This window comes from Microplitis mediator, chromosome 5 (assembly GCF_029852145.1).
Source record: "Microplitis mediator isolate UGA2020A chromosome 5, iyMicMedi2.1, whole genome shotgun sequence".
Lineage (NCBI taxonomy): Eukaryota > Metazoa > Arthropoda > Insecta > Hymenoptera > Braconidae > Microplitis > Microplitis mediator.
In genome coordinates this window covers 14,271,148-14,294,193 of record NC_079973.1, presented here as the reverse complement: position 1 = coordinate 14,294,193, position 23,046 = coordinate 14,271,148, and the positions used below count along the sequence as shown (strand labels likewise).

Below are 23,046 nucleotides of genomic sequence, written 5' to 3'. Positions count from 1 at the left end.
AAATTACTCGTTAACATCTTCGACGTACTCATCAGCTCGCGACAACACCGGTTCATCTTTATCACAGATGTTACCAAAATGTATCGACAGATTTTGGTTCACGGAAGGGACCAAGGTCTGCAACAAATACTCTGGTTTGATAAGGAAGGAAACATCACCCCCTTCAAACTTACTACAGTTACTTATGGGACGAAATCAGCTCCATTTCTTGCTGTTCGAGCCCTGCTCCAATTGGTCGAAGATGAAGGACATAGATTCCCACTCGCAATCGATCCACTCACTAAAGGTCGGTATGTCGACGACATTTCCGGAGGCGCAGATGATCTCGAGTCATTGCAAGCAGTTGCAAATGATATCGAGGGTCTGTGCAAGGCGGGCGGATTCCCACTCGCCAAATGGGCAAGCAATCATCGCAAACTACTTCAGCTCAATCGTGCGGAAGCGATTACAAAATACAAAATAGAGGATCCAGAAGTCAGCACCAAAATTCTTGGGATGTACTGGTCTTCAAACAAGGATCAATTCTCTTTCAAACACTCGCCACCATGCTCAACTCAACCATGCACAAAGCGTGCAATTCTATCAGAGATTGCTCAGATCTTTGATCCACTGGGATTCCTATCACCACTCATAATTCAAGCCAAAATGTTCATGCAGGAACTTTGGCTTGTCAAACTCGGCTGGGACACTCCATTGTCTGCAGAATTACGACATAAATGGACTTCATTCAAAACTCAACTGGATATGATTCATATCATCAAGATTCCCAGATGGATCCACTCGTCCACGAACTCGGCTCTAGAAATCCATGGATTCTCCGATGCCTCGCAATTGGCGATGGCTGCGGCAGTATTTATCAAGGTCCTACCGACAACTCGAACTCAGAGGGCAAAGGTTACGCTGCTTTGCTCTAAAACCAAGGTGGCACCGTTGAAACCCCTAACGATTCCACGCTTGGAACTCACTGCGGCTCACATGTTGGCAGAACTCGTCAAACACTGCCAGACTACACTCAACTACTCGCATGTGCCAACATATCTTTGGACCGATTCATCAATCACGCTCACGTGGATACACTCGCACCCGTCTCGCTGGAAAGACTTTGTCAGGAATAGGGTGTCATTTATTCAAGAACTAATTCCAGATGGCCACTGGAAGTTTGTCCCTGGCACTGACAATCCAGCAGATTGTGCAACTCGAGGCTTGACAACCAGTCAGCTTAAAACTCATCAACTATGGTGGTCTGGCCCATCATGGTTGCTCGAAGACTCGCCGTCCTGGCCAACCAGTCCTATTCATAAAGATGCAGATACTCACCTGGAAGAACGTCCAGTCAGATCACTCTATGTTTCGGCTCAACCACTCAACTCGTCTTGGACGCTAATGGAACGTCCAATCCCACTATTGCGTATGCTCAGAGTTACAGCAATTTGTGGGAGGGTACGCGATATAATCAAACGCATACCACACTCGACTCTCGCTCGTCCACTCACATCAACTGAAATCAACCTCGCACTCCAGTTCTGCATCAAGGAAACTCAACGTATTCATTTCTACTCTGAACTCCACTTACTCGCAAAACAGGCATCATGGCCAAAGGATCACCCATTTGCTCGGTTGGTGGCTTATCAAGACACCGATGGCATCATCCGAGTAGGGGGGAGATTGGAAAATGCTCCAAACTCAGATCAACAGAAGCATCCTGCAATCCTACCTCGTGATGCTGCTCTAACTCGACTCGTCATCTCTGATGCCCATCAGCGTACCATGCATGGTGGTACTCAAATCACACTCGCTCATACTCGACTCAGATACTGGATCATTGGTGGACGTCAACCAGTACGTTCACACATACTCAAATGTCTCGTCTGTGCTCGTCATCGAGGTGTTCGCGCTCAGCAATTAATGGGACAACTCCCAACTCACCGTGTCACTCCAGCGCCACCATTTTCTCACACTGGAGTCGATTACGCTGGTCCAGTATCAATAAAATCATGGAAAGGTCGAGGATCCAGGATATACAAGGGCTGGATCTGTGTGTTTGTCTGTCTGACCACATCAGCAGTTCACGTCGACCTTGTCAGCGACTACTCATCATCAGGATTTATAGCAGCTCTCCGACGGTTTATTCACCGTCGAGGGATATGTACAGCACTCTACAGCGACTGTGGAACGACATTCCAAGGCGCGTACTCGGAACTCAAGCGGCTCTTCACTCAAGGCACTCAAGAATCTCATGCTCTACTCGATTGGGCCACTGTGCATCAAATCACATGGCATTTCAATCCTCCTGCTGCTCCCCATATGGGTGGTAAATGGGAAGCCGCAGTGAAATCGGTGAAACATCACCTGACTCGCACACTCGGAGAATCAGCCTTCACGTTTGAAGAACTTACGACTCTTTTAACGCAAGTGGAGGGGATTTTGAACTCGAGACCATTGGAGGCTCTATCCGACGATCCTCAGGATCCTTCATCGCTCACTCCAGGTCATTTTCTCATTGGGAGACCAATCGTTGCGATCCCTGAACCTTCACTCATGGATACAGAAGTATCAAAACTCTCTCGCTGGCAGTTCATTCAGCAACGTGTCCAGCATTTTTGGAATCACTGGTCCACCAGCTATATTCAACGTCATCTGGCCCGAACCAAGTGGCATCATGCTCGCAATGACATCAAACTCGGCTCACTAGTCCTTCTCACTGATGAACGAACTCCACCAACTCGATGGCCACTCGCGAAAGTGACTGCACTCCATCCAGGGAAGGACAACCTCACTCGAGTGGTAACCATTCAAACAGCCACTGGTACTCTCACTCGTCCAATTGCCAAGCTCGCACTCTTACCACTTGCTCCAGAACCAGATGCCTAACTTAATGGCAAGCTACTCATCAATCATCAGGTACTCAAGATCATAATCAGCAACTCTGTTCCTGATGGCGGGCGGAATGTTGCGTAAATTTCAAATGTTCGCGCCAGAACACTTGACAACTCTACGCTCTACTATACCAGAGGTGCTGCTATCGACGCGCCCTCTGATACTCGGAATTTCAACTCGATAGCCAGCTACGTGGCAACTGGCTTTACTCTACAACACTTGTGATAGAACACCACGTGCTACCAGTTTTTATTGTAATTCAATTTCATCGTGTTAATTACTCTACATTATCAAGTACATCATTTTAATTGTAACTCGCTGATACACCATGTATTTGTTATCATCTATATTCTTCAATTATATCCGGTTTTTCATATATAAACTCTGTGCTCATTGCTGTGGTGACCGCGTGTTAAACTAACGTGCGGGCTATATTCATTCACATACTCGCCATCACGTGACTTGCAGCCACAAATAATTATTGCAATTTACAATTTACTTTATTACTCATTGCTTAATTATTTACTCGTACTCGATGTCAACTGGTATGACTGACGTCATCATTCAGTCATCCAGTCATACTTAATCTCAAAATCAATATCAAATTTTTTTTTGTGACTGCAAAGTAATCATTATACGTTCAGACTCGGCTCGCTAAGCATCTATCAAGTTCATACTCGGCTCTTACTCGTTCTCAATGTCGCGTATCAAAACTAATTGTGACGAAAACTTATACTCGAAATATTTGCGATCGTCGTGAATTATTAATTGTTTATAATTTATTCATTACTGCGCTCTATACTATAAATTAATTCACGTGTATGGTGCCGTGTAAATTATAGAAAACTCATAATCAATTAAACTCAAAAACTCAATCTTTAATTCAACTGCGCTCTATGTATATAATTATAATATTTCATGTGTACGGTGCCATGCAATTTATATAAACTCAATTAAACTCAAATGCAATCGAATAATGTTCAATAAGTGCTCTAATAGAAACTCGTGATCGACTCTTGTACTCTTGTACTCTTGTATCTGTGATTTATTTTTATTAAATATGGACAATACACCAAATCAGTGACTTCTTATTTCTTTCACCATCCCGATCCAGCAAAATAAATATTTAATGTAGTTCTTAAGTTAATATTTTACAACTGTATCATAATCTCCGTCCCAAATCTAAAAGATATATCAAAAAATCTGAGTTAAAAAACGTTAACGGATTGATGCAATTAGCCGATGAATACGAGCAAACTTTGGTCCTAAAAGCCGCTTATAAACCACCTAAACAGCATTCCGTAATCCCAGAAACGGTTTATCACTCTATTCCGTCGAAGAAAAACAGAAACATCGAATCCATAATGATCAATGAGTATAGCCAACAGCAGTGTTGTTGGCGATGCGGGGGAAAAGGACATATGCAGAAGGGTTGTCGTAATCCGTGAGTCGAATTATGTATCCACTGCGGGAAAAAAGGAATATGGATCTAGGAGTGTAGCAGTCCAGGTTAAGGAAACACCCAGGGGGGCGATCGCGCAACAGGGGTTCGACCCACAAGCAGCCAGGATACGCAACCACGTGGTCGTGAACAATCGAAGACAGAACTAAACGAGAACTAAAGCCAGACGTTCGTGAGACAGCCAGAGAAGAAGCGGGAGAGACCAAATCACACTTAATCACTCCGACGACAACCAAATCCAGATTAGCAAACCCAACAACGTCTTCAGCCACTGAACCACCCACCTCAGTAGACCCAATAACTGCAGAACAACCCACTTCGAGATCCGTAATGTCAGAACCCACGTGTAACAAATTTAATACAGAAGTAAAACCGCAAGATCCCCGTCCGTATATCATTGTATCCATAGGTAAGAAAACACTATGGTGTTTAGCTGACACTAGGGCCACAACCTTATTAATAAGTCAGTTGTGGGACTATGTTTATTCCGAAAACCAATATACGAGCTACAAACCGATAAAACATGTAGCAACCGTAACTGACGGACAAGAAGTATGCTGTACGGAAATCACAACAATTAAAATACGGGTTAAAGACACAGATCACGAATTACCTTTTCATGTTATGCCGAGTTTTCACGGTGAAATCTTATTCGGTATCGATAACTTGGGGAATATTAAATTTGGCCAGGGTTGCGAATTTTTTAATCTAAAAATTTTGAATTAAAAATTAAATGAACAATTTTTAATCCCAAAATCGGGATTAGGAATTAAATTTTCAATTCTTAATCCCAAAATCGGCATTAGAAATTGAATTTTCATCCCGCAATCGGGATGAAAAATTGCAAACTTATTTTTTAATTCAAAAATTGGAGTAAAAAGTAAAAATTTATTTTGAACTTGAAAGTTGAGATAGAAAAGCGAAAATTTCATTTATAACTGAAACGCAGGAATTTTTAGCAATTGAATGAAAGATGACACAACAACTGTTAAATTATGATGGTTTTATCAAAAATATGCTTTTATTTTACAAAAATAACAGGTATCAATAAACGCTTCAATTAAGATTTAATTAATTATTTTTGTTAAGTTTGCTTTAGCAAGTATTCTCTGTTCAAAATGTTGATCGCTTAATTTATTATACTCGGGTAAATTAAGCATTATCACATTACTGAAGAGCCTTTCATCACAGGCTGAAGATGGTAAAGGTGTGTTGTATCTTAAGAAAGTTTTTTTAATTTCTGGAAATCGTTCTAAGACTGTAAGCTTACAGTCCGAGCTTTTCAAATATCTCATCACTTCTGCTGTTATTTCTCCCTGTGACATTGAAGGATGAAACTTATCAATGGTGTCATCTAGAGATCCAAATTCAAAGTCTCCTTTTTTTTAACAGTAGACCTTGACGACTCAGTTAACGCTTCTTTAGAAACAGCTTCCACAAATCAGTTATGTATAATTTTTCGATCTTCTTTCGAAAAAGATGAAAGCCAGCGGCCTTTAAAAGCTGAATGTGAAACTGCAGCAATTATCGCATCAATATTATATTCATGAACATCAAATAATGTGGCGAAACGTTTTTCGATACTACTTATTATTATATCTAAAATTGGTTTGCAGTAGGCTATATCTCCACGAGTTAAAGGAATATTAATTCAGTTCTTTACTGAAAGTGATTTTGGTAGAAGAATATTGTGATAACATTTTCCTGCTTCTAAGCTATCGGTAGCTTCTGCAAGTGGAGTTGAACATTCAACGGATTCTTGTAAATAATTAAAATCAGAAGAACGAAACGGTCGCATAAGTGTTTTTAAATCATCACTCATCAGTTTTTCTTTGATTTTAATCAATTGTTCGAAGCAATCATAAGTCGAATTCCAGCGAGTTATGACAGGCTTTTGAATCAAAACACCCAATATAGATTTCAGACTTTCTCTTTTTTTGGCAGAACGTAGTTACTTCCACAAAGTCTTACATTTTTTCAAAACACATTTATGTTTTCTTTTCAGCTCTGAGTCAGCATTAATAGCCTTAATAATGTCCGTTGATGCTATCAAATTTAAAGTATGACTCGCACACCGGTAATGGGTCGGTAGATGTTTATCACATGCTTCACTAAATTCCTCACTCGCTTCTGCAACTTCAGTCTCAGTGTCACTCCAATCATCAGAAGGTTAATCTGTTTAATGAAAATAACGCAAAATATGACAAACGTACAATATGATAAAATATGTTATTGTTTTTCCATGGTAAAATGCAGATATTCTAATGTATACACGAATGACTATGCAGATATTCTAACGAATACACGATTCTTTTTTTGAAATTTTTGTTCGTAGTGTGTTAAAGCACACTTAATTAGTAAATATTATTAATCATTTATTATTTTTTACGTTCATTTTTGATAAAAGAATAAAAAAAAAATTCAATTTGAATGTCAGATTAATTAAAATTGAATTTCTTATTTATAAATAAACAAATTTATATGTCTTTTTAAATATCAATAAATTTTTTCAGATTTTTGAAACAGAAAAAATTTTAAAATCGAAAATTTGTGTGTCTCAATTAAAAATTAATTATATAAATAAAATTTTAACAGTTTGGTTAAATTGAATTAAAATACAACTAAAGTTAAATAGTATAATTATATTATTTTTTAAATACTTTTCATGCCTGAAATATGTTTTCATACCTGAATCTTGAAAAGTGAATGAACCCTAAATTCCTAATTCTTTAAACGCTTTTACAAAATGACTTCCGTTGTCTGTCACGGTTGCTTGTATTGTATCAGGCCTTAATCTAAATGAGGAGTGAATAATGCATAGAAGAGATGCAATCGCATTGACCGAGTGTGTACCCAAACAATGTCGCAGGCAAGCCAACGCAGCGGATTTTCGTTCTACAGTGTCTGAATCGAGCTATTTAAAAATAATTAGTTTATAAAATCTCATGTTGATTGGAATTAAAAAAAAAAAAAATCGACGAATAGTAAACTGCAGCAAAAATTAAATTAATCATTCAATTAAAAATAATAATATTAATTAAATAAGTTATTACCTAATGAGCTGTAACACCCAAAAAACGTGAACCTCCTGTCCAAACATCCACCGTGGTACAAACATAGCCATTATTTTGAATTACGGAAAGTAAATCCTTGCAAATGTTGTTGATTGTTTGATCATAAATTTCATGAACTCGTTTCTCTAATAGATGTCGAGTCATGTAATAGATGGTGTTACCTTGCTTCTTGATTTGGAGATCTTAAAAATGATAGAATGATTACTATTCAAAACAATAAGTACAACTATGTTAAAAATAAAGTGTAAAAGTGAATGAGCCAGAAGTTAGCAGACAAACGAAAAATGAAATATTTAACAGCGGATATTTTTTAAACAATTTGAATTATAGACAATCAAATAAATGGAATCAAATTCTATTGAAATAAACTAGATATGCTAGCAATTTTTTTTTTTTTGGCTCACTGTTTTGGATTTATTCAAAAACAAAATTTTTAGCAAACTAACCTGACATTTCAAATGATCGGAATAACTTCATATTGTATTACTTTCTTGTTGGCACTATTATCTAATGGCGCCATCGATTCTTTTTTTTTTGAAAATCGAAAAAAAAACTTTAGCACGTCATATCTTGTAAAAGAGTCGTTGAAAAAAAAAAAAAAAAAAGCACCTCTTCGTTTTTTATTATCTAGAGGTGCAACTTTTGGTTTTTGAAAATTGCAGTCATATTTTGAAAAAATGATAAAAAAACATTTTTCAAATTTTTGAACGAAGCATATGAGTGAGAAATATTATCTTAACGATAAAACTAAACATAAAATTTTTTCCTCTTTCTAAGAGCTACGTATGCATGATCTTATTTTTTTTCTATTCTAAATTGGGTGCTCAATGTGCTCAGTCAACCATTAAAATTTGTACAAAAATTAAAAACTCACATAATTATTATTAATTTAACTTATATTTTTTATAATTCGAACAGGTATGGTCATTTTCATCATATATGTATGTATACTATGTATATACACGGAAAGAATTTTTTGATAAAAATTACTCTGTAATTTCGAGTAATCCTGGGCCGTTGCAAAAAATTGGTATTTTTTGTTTTAAATTTAATATTTTTTGTTTAAATATTAACGTTGCTAGACCATGTTTTACTCTACTACAGAGTAATTTTTTAAAAGTCTTATATTTAATCGATTATTGTGAATATCTCATCTTAATCTATTAATTTTTACTCCATGCGATTAATTTTTACTCCCCAATATACTATTCTTTTAAACCCATTAACTTTTTGATGAAAAACTGCCTGTAACTCGAATAAATTTTCTTGTCTATGGAAGTAATTTTTACTTTAAACTGCAGAGTAATATTTCAGTAGTCTCCGTTAATCTTCGGTTAATATCGGCTTCAATTAAATGTCTTTTATTTTGCTTGCGACAACTTACATATGTTACGCACACAAACGTAGGGTTGGAAAAAAAGACAATGTTGAAAATTGATACATCAAAAAATTAATTGAAAACAATTGTTACAAGAAACTAACAACTGTGCATTTTAGAAATAAAATAAAACATTCAAAATTATAATTCTTTCTTTTTAAACTAAATATTTCAGCTCCGCACTACTCGCAACATCGCCCGTGTACCTACTTTTACGACCGTCCCGGGTTCGGGGCCATAAAAGTTGATCCTTTCCGTACACAGCGCGAGCCTTTCACCCGCATACGCAGCTCTTCTACGCGAACATTTGGTCGCCAGATTTCGTTCCCATTTTTTTATACATAACTTTTTACTATAAATAATTTTACAGAACTTTCTCACGCTCTTAGGAAAACGGAAAACTCGAGAAACTTCCAAACCAGTTTCTTGAACCTTTTTTTTAGCATACTGGCAGTCTGCACCAACTCATTGCCGTTGTTTCCAGTCAGTCATTCTCTGACCTCTCGTACCGAGCACATCGAGTGCCTCCGAACTTATCAGTTTTCCTAACCAGTTTCGCAGCAGTTGGCAAATATCAGTTCAATCAATTCTTTTCCTGACTCAGTGAAATTAATAACCGTTCAGTTATAATTATTCAGTTAGTCCTAGTTTAGCGGGCAATTATTACCATCAAGAAAACAAGTGCGCAGCATCCAGAGTACTCAGCAGCTCGTGGTCATCGTTCATCTGCATCAGCTCACCCCGCACTGGTGTGACCGCGATATCCAGCCGCAGACTACCAGCACTCCACCACCAAACTCAGGTATAAGTAAATTACAACCTGGGTTACTTTCGGTATGTAAACAGATTCAATTGCTATTCTCTCTCGCATGTTGTCAATACTCTGACGCTCTAAGTGGGTTGCGCTATAATGACTGACCTTTTACCAGTTCGTCACAAGGTCTTCCTGAGTCTGGTCCCGGTTCACTTGCGACCGGGGCATCACCTTGTGACTCGTCAGTAGTTATAGCGGACCACATCTACTCTGGAGAATCCTTTCGGGTATTCTCTCCTTACCGAGAGCACCATAATGGCTGACCTGCCCCCAGTCTTCGCCAAGGCCTTACCCAGAACGGTCCCTGGTTCTCTGCGACCGGGACACCGCCTTGGCGACCCGTCAGTCGTTGTGGTGGATCGGCTAGATGAGAGTTTCGAGAGGTACCTACTGGATTCTCACCTGACTAGTCCGCATCTGACCTCTCTCAGTACGTCATAAGCTCTTTCAGTGTCTGGTCCCGGCTCACCTGCGGCCGGGGCACCTCCTGGTGAACTGTCAGATGCCCTAGCAGGCAGCATCATCTTCCTGCTCTTACCGATTGCATCACAATGGCTGACCTGCCCCCAGTCTTCGCCAAGGCCTTACCCCAGACTGGTCCCTGGTTCTCCGCGACCGGGACACCGCCTTGGCGACCCGTCAGTCGTTGTGGTGGATCGGCTAGATGAGAAACGAAGCTCGAGATGTTCTTGTGACCGTGCACCTGTCTACTCAAGCTATAATTTAACTGTGCTCTGTTCGAGTCTCCCGCAACGCCCATGCGTAGCGTGCGAGAACTCCAGTATCATCTTCTGACTCCTAAGCTGATCTGCAGCTATCTCTCTAATATCCGAGCAAGCCATTAACGACACATTATTCCCAACAGCTGCTGATTAATCACTGCGAACGAGAAACTACGAACTGAACGAGCAAAGTACGAGTTTGAACGAGCGCTGTGAGTCTCCAGTCCAAGAACCAGAGTCCTGCACCATTTCTGAGACCGCCAGATCACGTCAGCAGCAGCTTGACCCTGCCAAGCTAGACACAGCGAGATCGTCAGCCACGGGAGTGTTTCACCTATCCTGTTGAAACCATCACCAGTACCAGAGTCATCCAATACAGTCCACCACTCTAACATCCACTCTGAGTTTGCAACAGTCAAAAGACAATATAATCTGCTCTTAAATATAAACTCCATAATAATAAATTTATTACTAAACACCAATAAATTTATAAACTAATTATTTTTAGTTCTCGCCCAAACAGACAATCTCTGTATCTCTCTATAACTTAATATTTATTCTAAAATTAAAAAAAAATTTGTATCTTTTCTTTTTGAACACAATAAGAGTAATTTTTTGTTTATTATTTTTCAAAACATTTATTTTAAGTCATATTCTAAAGCAATTAGATGATTTTTAGATTTTTTTATGAAAATTTCAGCCTATTAATTGTAATTCAATATAAATTTTATAAATTGAATCATCAACTTTCTATCATAACCTACGAGTAAAAATTGAATTAGAGAGAATTTATTTAGACAGCCGCTAGGTGTAATTTTTACTCGTAATTGTGAGTAAAAATTAATCTGATCGATTTTTACTCACTGAAAGAGTAAAATTTCGTAATTCGAAAGTAAAAAGTCGTAATGGCCCAAGATTACTCGATTTAGAGTAATTTTTAGAATAAATAACATGGCAATATTCATACAAAAATTCTTTTCGTGTGTGTATATACATAAAAGTGTAGGATATTTTTTGAATTTAATTATAGGTGGTGTCACGCGTTCTTTCTATGAGTGTGAATGTAGCTGGTAATTGTCAATTTTTAAAATTTTGAAATAGTTATAAAAAGGTGTAAGTAGAATAAAACTTTAAAAATGCGCATTCAAATAATTCAAAAATTACTAAGCACATTTTTTTTAATTTCAATATTTTATTTATTTGTTTATTTATTTAAAACTTACAAATTGTCTCATATCTGCTACACTCACACTTATGTTCTTTCTTTGAAAAAATGAATTTAATTCTTTTATTGAGAATTATTTTTTTATTTTACCTTTTTTTTTATCTGAAGTAGGTGGCAAAATTGGAAAATTTAAATTCGTTTTCTGCAGTTGATCAGGCAGTTGTTCAAATGTCAGTCTAGAGATTGTTCTTATCTTTTAGTTATTAATATAAATTTTTTTATTCATCAAACGATTTTCATTAGACAAATTAAATATGAAATTTAACCACACCAATTTTGTTCAAGCCGTTTTAAAATTTGTAAAATAGTTTGATGAAATAGAAAATAATCCTGTAAATAAAAAGCCACTATTTCTTCAAATTTGTCAACATCTTGGTGTAAGGAAAACTAATCTTCGAACATTCCGTACCAATGTTTATTTTGTATGGGCGAAAAACCTCCATAATATAGTTGACGAAATAAAACAAAAATTAATTTAAAAAAAAAAAAACATCACAGAAAATACTACCGATAATTTAATTCGATCATTGAGTGGTCTAGAAGTATCCTGTAAAGAAAAAACTAATGGATCTGATCAACAGTTATACTCTGATATTATAGATAAAAATCGATTTGAGTATTTGTTTAGAAAATCGTTCGAAGTAGCCTCTGAGAAAATTATAAGCAATAATCATTTGTCATCACAGTTATTGCATTTTCATCTCAGACAAATTTTACCAGAAGTAGCTGACATTAAATGCATATTAATTTTCCGTAGTATAAAGTTTGGTAACAATAATAAATTTCGCGATTATGCATCATGCAATCAACCTGACTGCGAGATCCGTTTTAAATTTGATAGCCCAGTAAAAGACACAAGTACCTACTCTATTACAAACCATACACCAGTTCATACAGAAGCGTATGTTTACCAGTTACGAAACATAAATCGCGTAGCAATACAAGACCGTTCACGAAATGTCGGCCCACGTGTCATACATAATGAGTTGGTGAATGATTTAGATGGAAATTTGGCTATTGAACACGGTAATTATCAGTTTTGCCACTCAGATGAAACCTTACAAAAAGCTAAGTCAGAGTATTCTTGTAAGAACGATTGTCATCCAGATGATATACAAGACATCATTATTAGACAGTCAGAATATAATGACGATCATCCTTACAGAAAAAAATATATTACCAAATTTACAATTTATTTAGGCATTAGCAAACGAATGCAATTATTAAAAGAATTTGATCTTTTAACACTTCATTTTGATGCCACTGGATGGATTATTCGTAAGCCATATCCTGCATCTAAAAGAGTTTATTATTATAGTGGAGTCGTTAATATTAATCATAAACTTTATACACTTTTAGAAATGATCTCTAACGATCATACAGCCTTATCAATATCTAATTTTTTAGATGATTTTAAAACTACTTGCATTGAAAATAAAGTGAGGTGGTCTCCTTTTAAAGCTGTTGTCACGGATTGGTCTTGGGCAAGCATAAATGCTATTATGAAAGCTTGGAATGAATGCACTGTCTGCGATTATCTAGAAATTGCTCACGATAATATAAATTCGTCAAATGCATCGTTTGAAAAGCTTCCTCTTTATACGTGTCACCCACATATAATGAAAATGGTTTCGCGACAATTGAAGAAAAAAAGAGTAAAAAAACAAGTAGCTTCAGATATGGATATTTTTTGGATCCAAACAAAAAAAACGATGATGAGAAAGGAAATCAATTACTAATTAATTTTATGTTTTGTTTTAATAAAGTTTTTCCTCGAAAAAAAAAATATTGGACACTGAAAAATATCTAATATCCATTACAAAAAGATACTTATAATTGCGGAATTTTCGTTATTCATTTCACACAAGAAATTCTAAAAGGCAATATGGAGACAATGAATTTAATTAATCCTAATGAGCTCGGAGAACAATTAAAAAAAGATTGTTTAACCCAGTCATTACGCGTACTAGAACGATATACATCTTGCGGGCAAGAAGACAATAACAAAAAAAATGTGCACTAGTTTGAATGTTGTGTGTGTAAAAGGTGGACTCATTATACATGTCTAGACTATTTGAATAAAACTATGAAAGAAATGAAAGAATATTTTTACAAATGTGATTTATGTCAATATTGGATGGAGGTGAAAGAACATGTAATATTTAATTTTAGTAAATATGTATTTATACTCACAAATGTATTTCTACTTGTACTAATTTTATTTTTTCGCATTTTTTTTTTCCAGGTCACTATAATCAAATGAAAAATTAATATCGAAAATAATTATTGAGGAAATAATATATATAACATATCATTGTTATTATAGTTGGTACTATAATTAGGATACTGAAAATAGCCAACAACTTAAAACTTTAATGTTTACAATTACTAAGTTAATTTTCATCATAAAAATTTTTATACAACATGCACAAGATAATTTTAAAAAATTCTTGATCCGCTTTATTTGATATTTTCTCCTGTCATTAATTATTTTTTTATATTGAAAATAAATAAAATTCTTTAACGTCTTATACTTTCAGATCATTTATAATTGTTGCTATAATTAAAATTATATTTTATTACTTATGACATAGAATTATAAAAAATAAAACAAATATAAGTTAAATTAATAATAATTATGTGAGTTTTTAATTTTTTTACAAATTGTAATGGTTGACTGAGCACATTGAGCACCCAATTTAGAATAGAAAAAAAATAAGATCATGCATACGTAGCTCTTAGAAAGAGGAAAAAATGTCATGTTTAGTTTTATCGTTGAGATAATTTTTCTCACTCATATGTTTCGTTCAAAAATTTGAAAAATGTTTTTTTATCATTGTTTCAAAATATGACCGCAATTTTCAAAAACCAAAAGTTGCACCTCTAGATAATAAAAAACGAAGAGGTGCTTTTTTTTTTTTTTTTTTTCAACGACTCTTTCACAAGATATGACGTGTTAAAGTTTTTTTTTCGATTTTCAAAAAAAAAAAACGATGGCGCCATTAGATAATAGTGCCAACAAGAAAGTAATACAATATGAAGTTATTCCGACCATTTGAAATGTCAGGTTAGTTTGCTAAAAATTTTGTTTTTGAATAAATCTAAAACAGTGAGCCAAAAAAAAAAAAAATTGCTAGCATATCTAGTTTATTTCAATAGAATTCGATTCCATTCATTTAATTGTCTATAATTTAAATTGTTTAAAAATATCCGCTGTTGAATATTTCATTTTTCGTTTGTCTGCTAACTTCAGGCTCATAGAAGTGAGACGTCACTGATAATAACCTTTCAAATTAGGTTTTGATTTAATCGAGAATAAGAATTATGAGTGACAAAACAAAAAATAATAGTCTGCAGACAATTATGTAAACTTTATGTGCCATCAAAGATTTTTCGGAAATGTGGATCTTCAAGACTGAATTAAATGGTAATAGTGATTTTAAAATATACATCGTTATGTTTTTCTCAAATGGTTCTTGGTCGAATGAACATGACAAGCGGCTTCTATCGATTGAAGCTTTAGTTTTCGATTTATCAAATTGCTTTTTGTGCTCCAAATACCTCGTACAATCTTCAGAATGTTTTCTCTAAAAAAAAATAATTGATACATTTCAATAAAAATATAAAAACTTGACTGAGAAATCAAATCCTTTTTTAATTTAACAACATTCAGAAAAGATAATAAATTTTTTCGTAAAAAGTCTGTATATTTTACAAAAAAAAATCCACAATTTGTTGTTTTAATTGATTATGAATTTAATTTAAAACATTTTCTTTGAAAAAGCTTTCAATAATCTTTACACATAACTATGAATTAGAAAATTGAAAATAGTATGATAAGATAAAATTTACTTAATTATTACCTTTGAATGAAAAATATAGTTTGAAGTTGTCCGTATAGACTCTCTAATTATTTTCTTCGGGTGACAAAAGTTACATTCGGCAATCAGTTTTATGTCAGTTGATTGACCCATATCAACTGTGAAAAAAATTCCACTTAGAAGAGGTGAATTTTTATTTTATTATGGAAGTCCCTTTGGTTTTTAGCTAACTCGGTGTCATCGTCTGTTTGTTCAGTCTCTTCAACTACAGATTGACAATCACTTTCACTCTCACTCAATATATCATTGTTTTGGTCGCGATGGAAACTTATGTCACCTGTAACGTCCATGAAATGTAGTAAACTTTATTTAGAAATGAAAACAAACATTATAGTTTTATTACTTGTTGACTTCGATGAAAGCTCACTGAGTTTTCGTTCAACTCTTTCGTTATCGGCATCAACAGATTCGCAAGGATAACTCAATCTACGCTTCTTGACTGGTGTATCATTTTCCTGAGACATTTAACCAACAAATTTTATATTCAAACTTCAAATTTTAATTTAAAGATACCATAAAACGTCAGTATATGAATAAATACACTTACATTTTGATTGTTATACTCAGAATTTTTTTTTTATCACAAAATATTCATTAAAACAAAAATAAAAACATACACTTTGAATAGTTTAATTAAATTTTCATTATAAAAATATTTAGTGTTTATAAATCTCACATTTAGTTTCAAAATACACTAATTTCACTCATAGAACACTAAAACACTAGCAATATTCTCGGTCCTAAGAAACTAAGAAGAATAACTAATGTAAACAAGTACCTGAAATACTAACTTGATACTTAACCTACAAAAACTATACATACATTGTAGTAATATCTTCAGTAAGATTGCCTATAAAGTATTGAAGATGGCGTTGTATGACCACTAATTTTCTAGTTAAAATTGGTAGAATACGAAGTATGCAAGCGCAAAATAATTTGAAATCCAAAAACACTACAAGCAATTATAACAATTATTCCCGTGAAAAAATTGTCTGATCAAGCCTTATACACTGGTCACAGAAATTAAGGGATAGAAAAAAAATCCGAAATTTTTAGGTGATTTTCAACATGCTGTAACTCGGTGAAAAATAGTCGTATAAAAAATCTAAAAAAAGCAAATTGTAGCCTCAAGTTTCTAGTTTTCAGATCTGGACCTCAAAATTTTTTATCATGTACGGTTCCGGAGTAATCATAAGAAAACCAACGAAAAAAAAATTTTCAAAATTTTTGCTGGTCTTTCAATACCTCTATGGGCGACAATAAATTTTTTTGAATAATCCGACTGTCTGACTTTTCTCGGAAATTTTATGCCCTTTAATTTGGTGGCCTCAAAAAGTCTCTACGACGATTTGGCGCCGAGTTATCATTGATCAAAGCAAAAAAGTCCATTTTGGCTTTGATAATCAATAACTCCGGATGTATTGGTCATACAGAGAATGAAAGCAGGGTTTTGAAAACTGGAAAACATTCTCTATAAGGCAAAATTAGTGGCATTTGATAGAAAATTTTTTTTAAAGCGATATTGTTTGGTAAAAAACAGGTCAAAATTCACAAATTTAAGGATATTCGGAAATCTTGCTATAACTTTGGATATAACGGATGAACAAAGGATATCTTCGACTTTTTTTCAACCTCAAAGTGTCCTGAAAAAACCCTGAAAATTTCAAATCGCTGCGAGTTTTCTTTCTTTGTGCCCCGAAGCTTTAAATTTATCGATTTTGTCGAAAATCACCATAATTGGTAGTTTCTTGGTTTTTGTTCATTTTTTCGATTTTAAAATGGTTTTTTTACCGATAATCTTCATTTCTTTGATCAAAAAGATCGATTATCGAAAAAAATTTAAAAAAAAAAAAAATTGAAAAAAATTTTTTTTTTTTCAAAATTTTTTGTTTCAAAAATTTTTTTTTTTCAAAATTTTTTTTTTTGTTGTATCTGCAATGATTTATCATTGTCAAAAAAAATTCCTAAAATTTTTTTTACCGCCGGCATTAGAGTTACCCAAAGGGTATGTTTGTTAAGTTGACATTTGAAGCAGATGCAGTTACAGCGGTAAAAAAAATTTTAGGAATTTTTTTTGACAATGATAAATCATTGCAGATACAACAAAAAAAAAATTTTGACAAAAAAAATTTTTGAAAAAAAAAATTTTGAAAAAAAAAAAATTTTTTTCAATTTTTTTTTTTTTTAAATTTTTTTCGATAATCGATCTTTTTGATCAAAGAAATGAAGATTATCGGTAAAAAAACCATTTTAAAATCGAAAAAATGAACAAAAACCAAGAAACTACCAATTATGGTGATTTTCGACAAAATCGATAAATTTAAAGCTTCGGGGCACAAAGAAAGAAAACTCGCAGCGATTTGAAATTTTCAGGGTTTTTTCAGGACACTTTGAGGTTGAAAAAAAGTCGAAGATATCCTTTGTTCATCCGTTATATCCAAAGTTATAGCAAGATTTCCGAATATCCTTAAATTTGTGAATTTTGACCTGTTTTTTACCAAACAATATCGCTTTAAAAAAAATTTTCTATCAAATGCCACTAATTTTGCCTTATAGAGAATGTTTTCCAGTTTTCAAAACCCTGCTTTCATTCTCTGTATGACCAATACATCCGGAGTTATTGATTATCAAAGCCAAAATGGACTTTTTTGCTTTGATCAATGATAACTCGGCGCCAAATCGTCGTAGAGACTTTTTGAGGCCACCAAATTAAAGGGCATAAAATTTCCGAGAAAAGTCAGACAGTCGGATTATTCAAAAAAATTTATTGTCGCCCATAGAGGTATTGAAAGACCAGCAAAAATTTTGAAAATTTTTTTTTCGTTGGTTTTCTTATGATTACTCCGGAACCGTACATGATAAAAAATTTTGAGGTCCAGATCTGAAAACTAGAAACTTGAGGCTACAATTTGCTTTTTTTAGATTTTTTATACGACTATTTTTCACCGAGTTACAGCATGTTGAAAATCACCTAAAAATTTCGGATTTTTTTTCTATCCCTTAATTTCTGTGACCAGTGTATGACCCGATATGGCCATATCGAAAAATTTGATATATCCATTTCTGACCTGATATGATCTAATATGCCTATACAATTTTTTATATATTCTGATTTAGTCTGATATGAAAATTGGCCATATCAAGCCATATCAACGCGATATGTCCATATCAGATTTAATATGTCTTGATCTGCCCGGGAAAAAATGTTTTTATAAAATTTTACAAAATTTTATAAAATTTTAGTACTAACATTTTATAAAATTTTATACTGAAAATGGCCTGGTAAAATTTTATAAAATTTTATAAAGTTTTATAAAATGATTTTTTTTCCGGGATGGGTCACCCATCCAATTAATGTCCAACCTCGATGCTGCTTAACTTTTGTTATTGAAGAATCGTAGTCTGCTCCGCTCGTCTATTGGTCACTTGTAGCTTAGAAAAATTCGTGGCTGTATTTATGGTTACTCATGAATTCTTATCAGCCATATTTCATAGTATCAATTTATAATTATATACAAAAAAAACGATTTGAATAATTCAACTATCGATTGTTTAATGGACATTAAATTTTAAAATTAATTAAATTTATTTATTTTTAATGATTTATATTTTTGAAGTAATGGCGAAACCTTTGAATTTTTCCTTGAGTAATGAAGAATTAATTTTAATTGATAGTTGACAAAATAAAAGTTTAAAAACATTAAATTCAAAATTATCACATTATGTAATATATATATATATATATATATATATATATATATATATATATATATATATGTATATATATATATATATATATATATATATATTAGGGTGCTTCGTTTCCGGCGAAAGAATTTTTTTCGTTGCTCATCAAGCAAAATATTGTTTTGTATGCTGAAACAAAAATTCCTGCCAAGTTTGAGCTCTTAATTCCAATCCTAAGTACATTCCATTTGATTTCAAAGATTTCCCATTTAAAATACATGTAAATTAAATTACTTTTATTTTAACTTTCTAATACTCAGCTACATTTTATGATATCGACGCGGTTTTGGTCGCAAATTGTAGGGCATTTGGTGTTCTTCAAAAGTGCCCAGAGATACTTAGCTATAATTCCAGCTGTTTTACTAGTGTCCGTTGCGGAAGTTATTTTTCCTATGAAATTGACCTTTATTGGCTTGCAGAACGTAAACCAATGAAACTACACTAAAAATGCTAATGGAATTTTATAGGAAATTTTATTCCCTTCAAAAAAAATCCTATGAGTCAAGTCGCTAAAGTCCATAGTTTCCGAGTTATAGTAATTTTAATAATTTGAAAAATAAATTTAAAAAAAAAACAATTACAATTGATATTTTATTTTTCAAACTATTAAAATTACTATAGCTCGGAAACTATGGACTTTAGCGACTTGACTCATAGGACCTTTTTTAAAGGGAATAAAATTTCCTATAAAATTTTCATTAGCATTTTTAGTGTAGTTTCATTGGTTTACGTTCTGCAAGCCAATAAAGGTCAATTTCATAGGAAAAATAACTTCCGCAACGGACACAAGTAAAACAGCTGGAATTACAGCTAAGTAACTATGGGCACTTTTGAAGAACACCAAATGCCCCACAAATTTGCGACCAAATCCGCGTCGATATCATAAAATGTAGCTGAGTATTAGAAAGTTAAAATAAAAGTAATTTAATTTACATGTATTTTAAATGGGAAATCTTTGAAATCAAATGGAATGTACTTAGGATTGGAATTAAGAGCTCAAACTTGGCAGGAATTTTTGTTTTAGCATAAAAAACAATAGTTTGCTTGATGAGCAACGAAAAAATTACTTTCGCCGGAAACGAAGCACCCTAATATATATATATATACTAATGCAAAAAATTAAAGGAGCAGAAAAATTTTATAAATTTTTTAGTGATTTTTGGAAGGCTGTTACTTTGTGAAAAATGATCGTATCGAGATTTAAAAAAATGCATTTTACAGCTTGAAATCTCTAGTTTTGGTGCATTTTTTTCAAAATTGTTCAAAAGCTCCGGTTATTGCGCAAATATGAGAAATACTGCGAGACAAAAAATTTCTAAATTTTTTTTTTTTTCTTCCAAAGAGCCTACGGACTGCGGAAAAATTCTTTCAACTAAACGAATGCATAGTTCGTTTAGCAAATTTATTCAGCTTCTATTTGTTTTTTTTTAACCTCGTAGGACGATTTGTCGCAACGATATAAGCCTACAAACAGAAAATAATCCTTTTGGCTTCGATCATCGATATTTCAGGTACCAATGATCGCACAGAAAGTTGAAGGGCGGCGGTGAAAACTTGAATAAATTCCCTACGAGACCCTGTCATCATTTTTTACAAAAAAAATTTTTTTTTATTTTTCAACATCCATTAGAAGTAAGTACAAAAAAATGACTTTTTTTGGTTTTTTAGTAAATCAACCGCTACTCTGCAAATATCGATAAAAAAAATAATGTTGCCAGGGACTTTTTTAGCTTAATGTACCCCCAAGACCCCTATAAATTTTTAAATTGATCTATTGAACCGTTTTTTGGGAATCATCGATCAAAGTTGAGCTAAACAATTAAAGGAGCAAGTTTTGTTCCTTTAATTGTGCAATCATAATCAAAAGGAAAAAATTTTTTTTTTTCGACTTTTCTCAAATTTTTGCGTTGGTGACTCAGTAAATGCAAGGAAATGACAAAAAAAATAAAAAATTTCCAAAAAATGTCAAAAAAAAAATTTAGAACACAAAAAAAAAGTTTCAATTTTTTTTTTCTTCGATTTTTTTTGACATTTTTTGGAAATTTTTTATTTTTTTTGTCATTTCCTTGCATTTACTGAGTCACCAACGCAAAAATTTGAGAAAAGTCGAAAAAAAAAAATTTTTTCCTTTTGATTATGATTACACAATTAAAGGAACAAAACTTAGTCCTTTAATTGTTTAGCTCAACTTTGATCGATGATTCCCAAAAAACTGTTCGATAGATCAATTTAAAAATTTACAGGGGTCTTGGGGGTACATTAAGCTAAAAAAGTCCCTGGCAACATTATTTTTTTTATCGATATTTGCAGAGTAGCGGTTGATTCACTAAAAAACCAAAAAAAGTCATTTTTTAGTATTTACTTCTAATGGATGTTAAAAATAAAAAAAAATTTTTTTTTCCAAAAAATGATGACAGGGTCTTGTAGGGAATTTATTCACGTTTTTACCACCACCCTTCAACTTTCTGTGCGATCATTGGTACCTGAAATATCGATGATCGAAGCCAAAAGGATCATTTTCTGTTTGAAGGCTGATATCTCTGCGACAAATCGTCCTACGAGGTTAAAAAAAACCCAAATTGAAGCTGAATAAATTTGCTAAGCGAACTATGCATTCGTTTAGTTGAAAGAATTTTTCCGCGGTTCGTAGGCTCTTCGGAAAAAAAACAAAAATTTAGAAATTTTTTGTCTCGCAGTATTCCTCATGTTTGCGCAATAACCGGAGCTTTTAAAAAATTTTGAAAAGAATGCACCAATACTAGAGATTTCAAGCTGTAAAATGCTTTTTTTTAAATCTCGATACGATCATTTATCATAAAGTTACAGCCTTCCAAAAATCACTAAAAAATTTATAAAATTTTTCTGCTCCTTTAATTTTTTGCATTAGTGTATATATATATTGAGACAATGTGAATTGTCACCCTCATCCTCAGCCTTGCGGTTCCCATTTTTATCCGTCTCGTTGCCGTCTGACATTGTACGTCATAGTGCCGTGGTCACATGACAGCTTGTCACGTCGACGCATGTCTGTCAGGAGGAAGTGGGGACAGAGTCAGGAGGCTAGCCCTATGCCCAAAAATTATCGGTCACCACTTCGATCCTGGATCAATTAGCGTTCAGACGTCTTTATTATTTAGTATCGATTATAATCAGGCAACTCTACTTGCAATACTCACGTACTTTATATTTTGTATATCTTATATTTCTTTCTGGCAATTAACTTGCAAAATAATACTTTTATTGTTTATTAGTTATTAATTATAATCAAATTTAAGTGTATTGAAAGCATTATACGTTACCGGCGACATATTCGCGGTAATAAAATTAGAATTAATTAATAAAATCAGTGTGTAACAAGGCGTTATTCCACGTGGTTACTGATTGCATATCCGGCGTTCCAACCAGGACTGCGTTATTGTATCTTGCGGAAATTAATGTAAGTAAATGAATCTTTGTTACAATTGGCAATAAACTTGCGTATTTCGATAATATCAATCTTTGACATTATACATTGCCCTTGTCCTATCCTAGTCCTAAAATATTGGTAAGACCACTGAATAATATGATATAATAATTATAAATTGAGTTACAAGAAGTAATTCGACTGTGAATAAGTATAATCTATAATATAAATACAATCTATAGTTTTATAATAAGCCGTGAGGTAAGTTGATGAGCCTTTTTTTATACGTTGCCGAGTTTGAATAAGTGCGGGTCTTTGCTTTGCAAGAACCCCAGCCCACTGCTCTGTCCAGCATAAATAAAAATTCGTAGAGGCCAGCCTAAGCCAGGGTTCAACCCGCGAATTCTGGTGGCTGCTGGTAAAAATCGCGAAGACGAAAAGCAATTTGTCTCAATATATATAT

The 23,046-nt window shown here is 33.6% G+C and overlaps 1 protein-coding gene and 1 long non-coding RNA gene across 2 annotated transcripts in view; both read right to left on the bottom strand.

Annotated features, from left to right (window-relative positions):
* LOC130668622 (putative odorant receptor 69a) overlaps positions 1–23,046 on the bottom strand; it is a 93,365-nt gene that overhangs the window by 29,750 nt on the left and 40,569 nt on the right. The window lies entirely within an intron of this gene.
* LOC130668624 (uncharacterized) lies at positions 5,388–15,784 on the bottom strand. The gene is made up of 5 exons (XR_008990061.1): positions 15,416–15,784; positions 14,838–15,139; positions 7,393–7,595; positions 7,028–7,253; positions 5,388–6,514 (listed from the first exon to the last, which is right to left on the bottom strand). It is a non-coding gene; the product is annotated as an uncharacterized LOC130668624 (long non-coding RNA).